Source organism: Stegodyphus dumicola, chromosome 1 (assembly GCF_044657685.1).
Source record: "Stegodyphus dumicola isolate Sdum_Otavi_A_Nest chromosome 1, ASM4465768v1".
NCBI lineage: Eukaryota > Metazoa > Arthropoda > Arachnida > Araneae > Eresidae > Stegodyphus > Stegodyphus dumicola.
This window is the reverse complement of record NC_140768.1, coordinates 137,955,079-137,965,046: the sequence shown is the minus strand read 5'-3', so window position 1 is coordinate 137,965,046 and position 9,968 is coordinate 137,955,079. Positions and strand designations below refer to the sequence as shown.

The 9,968-nt window shown below is 27.6% G+C and overlaps 1 long non-coding RNA gene across 1 annotated transcript; it reads left to right on the top strand.

Annotated features, from left to right (window-relative positions):
• The first annotated feature begins 254 nt into the window (after positions 1-254).
• Positions 255-7,127, top strand: LOC146999270 (uncharacterized). Its single transcript, XR_015042376.1, has 4 exons — positions 255-1,226; positions 2,325-2,434; positions 4,535-4,577; positions 6,745-7,127. It is a non-coding gene; the product is annotated as an uncharacterized LOC146999270 (long non-coding RNA).
• Positions 7,128-9,968: the final 2,841 nt, after the last annotated feature.

Below are 9,968 nucleotides of genomic sequence, written 5' to 3'. Positions count from 1 at the left end.
AGATTGTGATTTTTGTAACTAAGATCCCCGACCTTTTTTTTTTCTTCAGGTATCAAACTTGGAATTATGATCAAATATAAATACAGGGTGACGGAATTTATTAAACTTGTACTATAATAAATTACAACTGTTAAATTAATAAATTAATTTTATATTTAACTAATATTTAAGAAAAATAAACTGTATAATTTATTTTTGTTGATATGCTCTCACACTGTGTATGGATTTATGATTTTGTCAATTACTGTTTTTCTGAAATATACATGAATTTTTTGGGAACGGCAATAGTTAATGTTACTTTAGTTAAAATATTATGTACATCTCTGTGATGATATATGTCTTTTCTAGTTAGGTCTCAAGATTAGGGCATACACATTACCATGTAGGAATTCATTCATTTATTATTTTTTTTTTATTAAACTTAGCTAAAGTTTGCTTCTTAAAGACACTAATTTTTGCAGATGAACTCCTTAACTACACTCATAGACACAATCGTATTTTAGGATATTTTCTACTTCTTTTCCTTTTCTTTCTTTAGGCCCTTTCTTTTTTTTCTCTATTATTTCTGGGCCATTTATTTTAAATTTTATTTTGTCCCATCTTTTCTTTCTGGCCTTTTGAACTCGTAAAAAATGTACGAAGTTTCTTTTTACTCTCCTCAAATACGAAATTGCCCCCCTTTCTATATACCTTTCCTTCGCACCTATGCTTGATTTTTCGCCTGTTCCTTACAGATCCTCTGCTTGCGGCCCACCTTATCAGGGACCCGAACTTTCCCACCTAGTGCCCACCTGTAAATGATGTACCCAATGTGTTTATTAGCATTCTTAATTTTGTATTTTACTCATTTATTGTACTGTGTATTTCTTAAATTCTCTAGTTTTATTCACATTCTACACTCATTTTATGACTCCCACTTAGTCACGCCTTTACCGGGCCGGTTACTTGCTTGTGAGCTCTCGCGTTGCTGGTCTTCCTATTCTTTAACCGTCTTTCTCCTCCTTACTGCGGACATTATGTGAAGATAGTTCTATGTTATTGTGCCCATCCGGCATAAATTTGATTGAGCCAGATAAACTACTGATCTCAGTGGTATTCTGGCTATAAGTTATCAGTCAGTCAGTCAATGGCGGTCGAAGAGAATGGTAAAGTCGCAAAGAATACTGTTTGTTCGTGGATTGGCGTTTGTGACTGAATCCATCGAAGTTACTAATTATTTGAAGAAAGTAAGTGAATATTTTATATTTTCAGTGTTTAATACTCGTACTTTCTTCACCTATATAAAATTTTATAAATAGCGTCTGTGTAGGAAATGTGATTTTCCATGTGTTGTTCTTTTGTGTACGTGCCTAATGATTCATTTTCAGGATTTGGTACTGTTAAATTTTGCACTAGTCTGTTTCTTACTGTATGTGTCACTCCTTTTTGTATGTGTCTCACCTTTTTACAGTTATATTATTTTTACTCAAACGTTTTAATATTTATCTTAAAGCATACTGTAATTAAGCAGGAAATAGCTTTTAATGGAAAAAGAAAGGCAATATTAACATGACTAATTGTTCAGAAATCTGTTATGGAAATGTTATCTACCTTATGCCAAAAAATAAAGCATGTAACTTTCATTTATTTGTGAAATTCAAAATTTTTTATTTGCTTAGTGTTTTCCCTAAAAATAATATAATTTCTTATTTTTGAATTTAGTTTTTTAAATTTGCTTTAATATATAATCTTTAACTCAAAGATATTGTGCTATTAAAAAAGGAAATTTTATGCCATAGAAACACAGGTACTTTGTTCCAAATCTGTGTTAATTTTTTTTTATATATATACTGAATTTTTATGCACTTGTAATTACTGAAATATATCCTTTCATGAATAATAATTAAGTCCTAAGTCCTTTCATGAATGCATTTCTTTTTTGTTTGTTTGATTTTGTTGTTTTAAAAGATCTGCCATAGTTAAAGAAAATAAAGTAAGAATGCTTTACTTTCAGTTTTGAATAAATTTATTACTATTTACTGCAGCTTCAAGTTTCTCTAAACATAATTTTCGAAGTCAAAACTTGATAGTTATGTTGATTATTAGACTTGCATGAAAAAATTTATTGAAAAATTAGTATTTGATCTAAAATACCTTAAATTATTTGAATTATATTTTACTAAATCATGTATTTTAATATAACTAGATAGTTAAAAAAATTAAAATTGTAAATGTGCAGAAATGCTTATATAAAACCAAGAAATTGTTTATATTTTTGTTGCTTTTCCCTTGTAAATTAATTATATATATATATATATATATATATATATATATATATATTACAGTCTGGGCAGTCAGCACCCTGCTGAATTGTAATAAACGAGATGTCCAATCTACTAGATCATCAAAGATGCAGATTTGGATTTTCTATTTCATAGTTATTGAAATCATAATGGTATGTTTGTTTAAATTAGTACTGTTTATGAATGTGATAAAAATAAATTCTGATAAGCTAAGAAATGATTTATTTTCTATTAATTATGAACTGTAAATAATGTAACCAATTTTCTTCATAGTATTTACTAAACATTTTTTTTTTTTAAAAAGGGAGGTAGTCTTATTTATACAATTCTTGCAGAGATACCAAGAAATAAAACATTTCAGGAATTTTCACTCAGTATATCTTGATGTGTAAAATCGTGTAATTCAATGCCATATTACTTTTTCACAGGAAAGTAATTTTATTGATCTAACATCTGCATAAATCAAACTTTTTTAAGAATGATTACAGTTTCTAAGCTAACTTAAAATTTTCAGATTTAGAAAATGTATGTTTAATGTAGCATTAGTTTTCCATGGAATAGAAAAGGTTTTCAAAATGTTCAGTTGTTAGAGGGAAATAATATAAATGAGATTGTTGTGATACAGTTTAAGCTGGAAATGAAACTGAATTTTCGGATAGTGAAGATTTCATTTAAGCTGATTAATGTAAATCCTCTGCATTTAAAAATTCTAATAAAACTGATTAATGTAAATCCTCTGCATTTAAGAATTCTAATAAAACTGATTAATGTAAATCCTATGATTCATGTAGGTATTCTTCTGTTATCAGGACCAGATTCAGAAATGTGTGTTTATATGCATGCATTTTTAAATGTAGGTGCTCGTGTGTGCATGTGTATATTCTTTATGTATGTATGTGTATACTTATACACATATATGCACATACACATGCTTACATATCTACAGTGGAACCCCGAGATACGAGTTTAATTCGTTCCAGCATTCAACTGGTATAGCGAATTTCTCGTATCTAGAAACAAGCTTCCTCATTGAAAATAATGGAAATTCAGTTAACCCATTCCACACCCCAAAAAATATCAACATTTTAATATCAAGTCAATTTTTCCTAATAAATAACACTGGTAAATAATATAACAATAGTTTAACTTTGTTACCAACATTTTAACTCCTTCTCATTAATCCACACCAACAACAGCTTCTCAACATCTAGGAGTACTTTTATGGTGCTTGGAAGCAACGATAATTCCTTTGGCTACATCAGGTTTCTTAATTACTTCCTGCTTCTTCAGAATAGTATAGATTTTCGATGTTGAAAGGCCGCAAGTCTTCGCCAATTCCGTCACCATGTTTATGTTTATCTATGATTTCTTTCTTAGTCGACGGCCATGGCCTCCTTATTTTTCTTTGCAGCACTATCTGAGCCAACAATCTTCTTGCGAGGCATCTTGAAATAATTATTTTCACGTTAAATGTCAAAACAATTAATTTACAAGTGCACAAACACATATATAAGAGAACACTGAGTGATCTGACGAGGGGATTCCCCGAGTTGAGCCATGTAGGGAAATGGCGCCACTTGTACCAACAGCCTGGCTCATTGCTTGTTACTCGAATTAATGCTCGTATTTTGCTCATACTTTCCTCGTATCTCGAGGTTTCATTGTACATTTCTGAATCCCGTCCTAATAACAGAGGAGTACCTTTGCCAGTATTGCAACAGAGCTAGAATGAATTATTGTGTTAAATATGTGGAAAATGCATGCTTAAAGTACTGTTATTTTCTAAAAATATTCTGTATGTCTATTTTTTACAAGAAGAAAAAATAGCTAAAAGCTGTTAATTTACTCGTATTTATTAGTCCAAATGGGCTTTGTCCCTAAAGAACTATTGTTTTTGTTTTGCATTGGTTCACTATAAATATCTGTTTCACTTTTCAAACTGTTCCTACCAAATATTAGAGTCCCTAGTGTGGGATTAATACTCTCTATCTTAGTGCCCTCTATAACCTATGTTAGGGTTAACCTGTATAACCTACAAGGATTGCCAGTTTAGACGAGATATCTAGGTAGTCATCGTAATACGTACCTTATTTTTTATTATTTTTAAATTAAATTGAAAGTAATAAACTAGTTTTCAAGAATGGAGTTAAACTAGATTTGCATTCAACTCTGGTTTATTGTCTTAATGATGTTTTGCTGTAACAAATATGACTTTTTTGTTTAAGTATAATAATTTAAAATGTTTTTTCTAGAGAATGAAGTACTGCCACTAAGGTAAAGGTGTTAACTTGCAAGGTAATTTTCTATTCTACATTAACTCAATCTTTATGTCCTGTTACAGATATATTGGCAGAAATAATGAAAACCTGACATTCAAAAAGAAAAATAATAACGTTGAATGTAGTATATTAGATGGTTAACTGCGGTTTGGCAGCTCATTAATAATCTTACACATATTGAGTATGAATAACTTTGACAATTACCGGTATTTTCAATAGTATAAAATTAGGCAAGAAAGCAGCTTTAGCTTAGCACCGATTTTAAATACAACTCTCTTACCAATATTGGTTTGACGAAGGTAAAATATAATTGAATTTAATAAGTTGGAAATACTGTCTGTCTTTCCATGAGTTAAAAAATAATTTCAAATAAAATTTCTTTTTTCAGTTTTTCATGTTATTTGTTTAATGTTATTGTAATCTGATTTATCATATTTAGTCACATATTCCATCCCTCTTTGCACTATAGTATATAATTCAGAGGACTTATCAGTTTCAGCAATATTTTTTTTTTTTTTTTTTTTTTTTTTTTTTTTTTTTTTTATACCAGTATACATTTTTACCATAACTCTGTTTCTAAATCATATCCTGAAAAATTAAGGAGTAAAGTACACAAAGAAGGAAAATATGCAAGTAAATAATGGCATTTAGTGTTGTTTATGTGTCTAATATTTGTACTAGATTGTAAAAGTTATAAAATTCTATTAGCTTTTTTAAATTATTCTTTTTTAAATTGAGATGCTTCTTTGCACCCAAATGGTTAAAGCTCTAGTGTAACTTTGGTACTTTGATCTAACTTCTATTCCTAATAAATAATCCAGCTGCATACAGTTTACTCAATTTCTGCCATGTGTAAGGTAAACAATATTAGCTTTTTTTAAATATATCTTTTACAACTATTCCATCAGGTAGATTTCTTTCATATTTTGCCTTAATTGAGTCATCCTGCTAATTAAGAATTTATTAAAGTTAATATGTTAAGTTTTTGTGTGTATAATTCATTTTAAGTATGTGCAAGCAAATGCATACATTAACAGTTACGTAGAATTATGTTTTGGGTATCAAATTTAGAAATTTTGGGGCTGTTTTTAGAAGATTTATTAATGATTTATACTATATTAATATTGGTAAAAAAATTCTGTGGCTTTTATATGAGAGTATATATTTTAAAATAGCTGCATGATATGGTAGAGGTAAAAAGCTTCATGTGGATCATAAATTAATATGTGGGAATTTTTCATTTATTTAATAAAGAAAATATTCAAGCCACAATTAAAATTTTTTCATTGGATTATTTGCATACAAAGTTTGCAGCAAATATTTCCTGCAACAGAAGTGACAATTTTTATTTTGCCAAGACAGGAAATTGAGTTAGTGAAAGCAGTAACCCTATTTTGAGATGTTAAACAGGAAGGCAAATTTTTGAATTAAAATTGATTTTTGAAGGAAGACTTCATTTAGTCTTGCTATCATTCTACGTGGCTCTTAACTTTTTTATGGTATTTATAATTTTATTGTTATTCAGCTTTCTGTTTGCTTAGAATGCACATGAATGTAGACTTGAAATATTTTATATTGCAAACTGAGATGCCATTGTTATGATAATTAAAGATTTTTGCTCTGATTTTGGAGGAATTTACTGATAATACTTTTGATTGTGTATTGGTTTCTGGTTTATTGAAATGTGTAAAATAGCCTGTTAATGCATATACATATGTTAATGACATGTATATGTTTATGAAGTATTCTGTTATATGTATATAGTGTTGTGATTAGTTTCCTGCTTACTCTTTATTTAAGAAAAGGTTATCTGTAAGAAAGTGAATATTCTTTACTATATGTAGGAATAAAATTGAAAAGGCTAATGCAATATAATTAATACAAAATTAAGTTTTTTCTCATGTACTTAAATACAAACATAGCCATTAAAGACTTTCTCAACTTTGCAGTTCTAAACAAATCTTAAGTATTTTTTACTTGAAATTATAGGCATTGTGTAAGGTATATAATTGAAGCTTACTGTGTGATAGTATGGAATTAAATTTTTAATTACTGAAATGTAAATTTTTAAATATGAGATACTCAGTGCATTTTATATGCATCTCTTAATACTTCAACTATATTTAAAAGCTGAAAACATCTGAAGTGTGAAATTATTACAAATTTTTCTTTTTCTTGTTTAGGAGCTGTTCTCAAAACATTGGGTGACAAAGAATTCACTTTTACAAATATTGAACAGGATATTAAAGACAGCGAACTATAGAACAAATATGGCGAAGCTGCATGAAGTTTATGTTGAATTTTATTATTGAAAAAAATATGCTCTTCAGATTTAATGTTAGTTTTTATTGTTTAACAGTAATTGCAGTTTTCGAATACCTGTAAAATAAACCTAATTCTTAAATTAATTTCATGTGTATTTCTTTTGCAAGTATTACAGTTCATAATACTTCAAACAACTTGAAATTTTATACTTGTTAATTTATGTGGGATATGTTCATAATAATTTTATAATTTAAATAACTCATTGTCATCATATGAGCATAATCTAAAATGCACAGCATTTGACAACAAATTAATAAAAAATTAGCCAACTTCTAATTGCTTTCTTTTGTCCAGTTGCCTCTTTTTAAATCATTTAATACCATAAAGCTATATGATGAAAAAAAATAATTGGTATGTCCACATCAACATGTACATTTATAATGATGTTATAGAAAAAGTCACATGAGATAAATATTTAAAAACTTTAATATTCCTAAACAAATTAACTTTTTAAAATTTTATCTGGTATATAAGATAAAATAAAGAACATATTTAGGTAATTTTGAATTTGCATAATTTTATGAACTTATTTATGAAATTAACAGTTACCTTGTAAAAGGGAACTTTTTAAAAATACCTCAATAAAGCATTTCTTTTGTAGAGGTGAACTTTTAGTACTGATCTAATATATTTATAAAATTTTAAACTGAAAAAGACAACAATAATAGATTACAATACATTGCAAGATTGACTGATAAATGTAAAATTTTTACATATCATAATTATGTGTGTAATTAAAACAGAAGTTACTAGATTAACTTGCATGCAAATTAATATTTTCTTTAAGATGTTTGGGATAAACTGAATTTTAATAAATAAATATGTATGTATTTGTGTATTATCTGAAGATATGAATGAAATATTTGTGACATTAAACATTCATCTTCAAGGAAAATAACAAAGTCAACTTGGTAAACTATTGGAAAAGGTAAGTTTTCTACAATTTCCTGGTCTATATTTAACAATTTTAAAATTTAGCACACTCATTCAAATAATCTAAACGTATGATGTTTTCTTTTGTGCTACATTCGTTTACTGAATTTGTTAATTAACTATATTGTACTTTAGATAGAAATTAACATAGATATTCTCTGTATTTTACGGAACAAAAGCTTATATATTTGATAATTGACCTAAATCTTCCCTATGTTTTCTTTGCATATACGAATGACTTTGGTAAAAATTTAGTCCGATGTCTTCTCTTTACTGTGTATAAGTGCACATTTTTGGTAAAAAATTTGCATAAATCTCCAATTACCTATTTACTGCATTTTTCGTAAAATGTGCTTATTTTAATCTTTTATTTTTTATATAAATCTATGCAAAAATGTTCTGCATATTATGATTAAAAGATAATATTAATTTAATATCAAATTTTTACATATCCACCTTTTAGGTATGTACAGCAATATGGAATATATATAACTGGAAAATTTAAATGCAAAAAAAAATTAATTTCTATGCAAAAATTATATAACACTAAAAGGCTGAAAATCACTTTTAATATTTCATTTCAAAGTGACTACAAAGTATGCAATAAATTTTGTAAACCGGAGTTCTATGTTTTAAATCAATTAATGCTATTGTTCATTTACATGGCATAAGAAAATGTCCTTTGGAAAAGCAAATAATTTATTTAAGTGTTATTTAGTAATAATGAATTTAGTAAACAACTGTTTGCTACAGTTGTTTACTAAATTTAAATTTATGAAATGAATTTAGTAAACAAAAATGCAAATGAACGATAGCATTAATTGATTTAAAACACAGAATTGATGTTTACAAAATTTATTGCATATTTTGTAGTCACTTTGAAATGAAATATTAAAAGTCATTTTCAGCCTTTAAGTGTTACGTAATTTTTTAATATAATTTTTTTTTTTTTTTTTTTTCATTTACTAGTGCATTTAAATTTTCCAGTTATATATATTCCATATTGCTGTACATAAAAAGGCAGATATGTAAGAATTTGATATAAAAATTATTTTACCTTTTAATCATAGCATACAGAAAGTTTTTGCATAGATTTATATAAAAAATATAAGATTAAAAGTACGTTTTATGAAAACTGCAGTGAAAAGGTTATTGGAGATTTATGCAAATTTTTTACCAAAAAATGTGCATTTATACACAGTAAAATGGAGAATACATCGGATTAAATTTTTACCAGTCATTCGCATATGCAAAGAAAACATAGGGAAGATTTAGGTCAATTACTATCAAATATATACGTTTTTGTACCGTAAATTACGGGAAATATATACGTTAATTTCTATCAAATATATACGTTTTTTGTACGGGATAATATATACGTTTTAAATACGGAGAATATCTACCTTAATTTTTACCTAATATATACGTTTATATACAGTAAAAAATAGGGGAAATTTACGTAAATTTTTACTAAATATATACGCATACGTGAAGCAAAAAAATTGAGATTTACGTATATGCGATAAATATACGTAAATTTTTACTAAAAATATACGTAAATCCCTGAAATTTACGTATATTATACGTAAAAGTTGCGAATGAACAGTAGTCTCTCGCGTAAATATACCTAAATTTTACGTATAGTAAAACGTAAAAATATACGTAAATATTTAGCAATTGCCACTGGACACTTTTTATGATAATTTTACGTTCAACTTGAACGTTTTTTATACGAAAGGCCATTCGTAAATTGCACGTATTTTTCTCGTGCAATTTACGAATGCATGCTGCCTGGGTTATCGCAACCAGGTTGGCGCGATTTGTAAGTTTGAGTAAAAAAGTATGAATAATAAGAAAATGTACATTTATTAATTACAGATAATTTTTAATACAGATTTTTATATTATTTTGTTTTAAAATATAAGATAGCAATTAAACCCTTCCGGTTTCGAATTTGAATAAGTTGCAGAATTATTTTTTCGGCGGAAATCTTTTGGCTATTGCTTTTAGCACTGATTGAAAACCGTCTTCGCCATTAACAGCTTGAGCTTGGCGCCATATAAATTGATAAGGTATGAGTCAAGATGATGACGGGCTGTTCCTCTCTGTTTTTTGTTGCGCCATTTGGCTGAGCCCCACATGCGCTCTA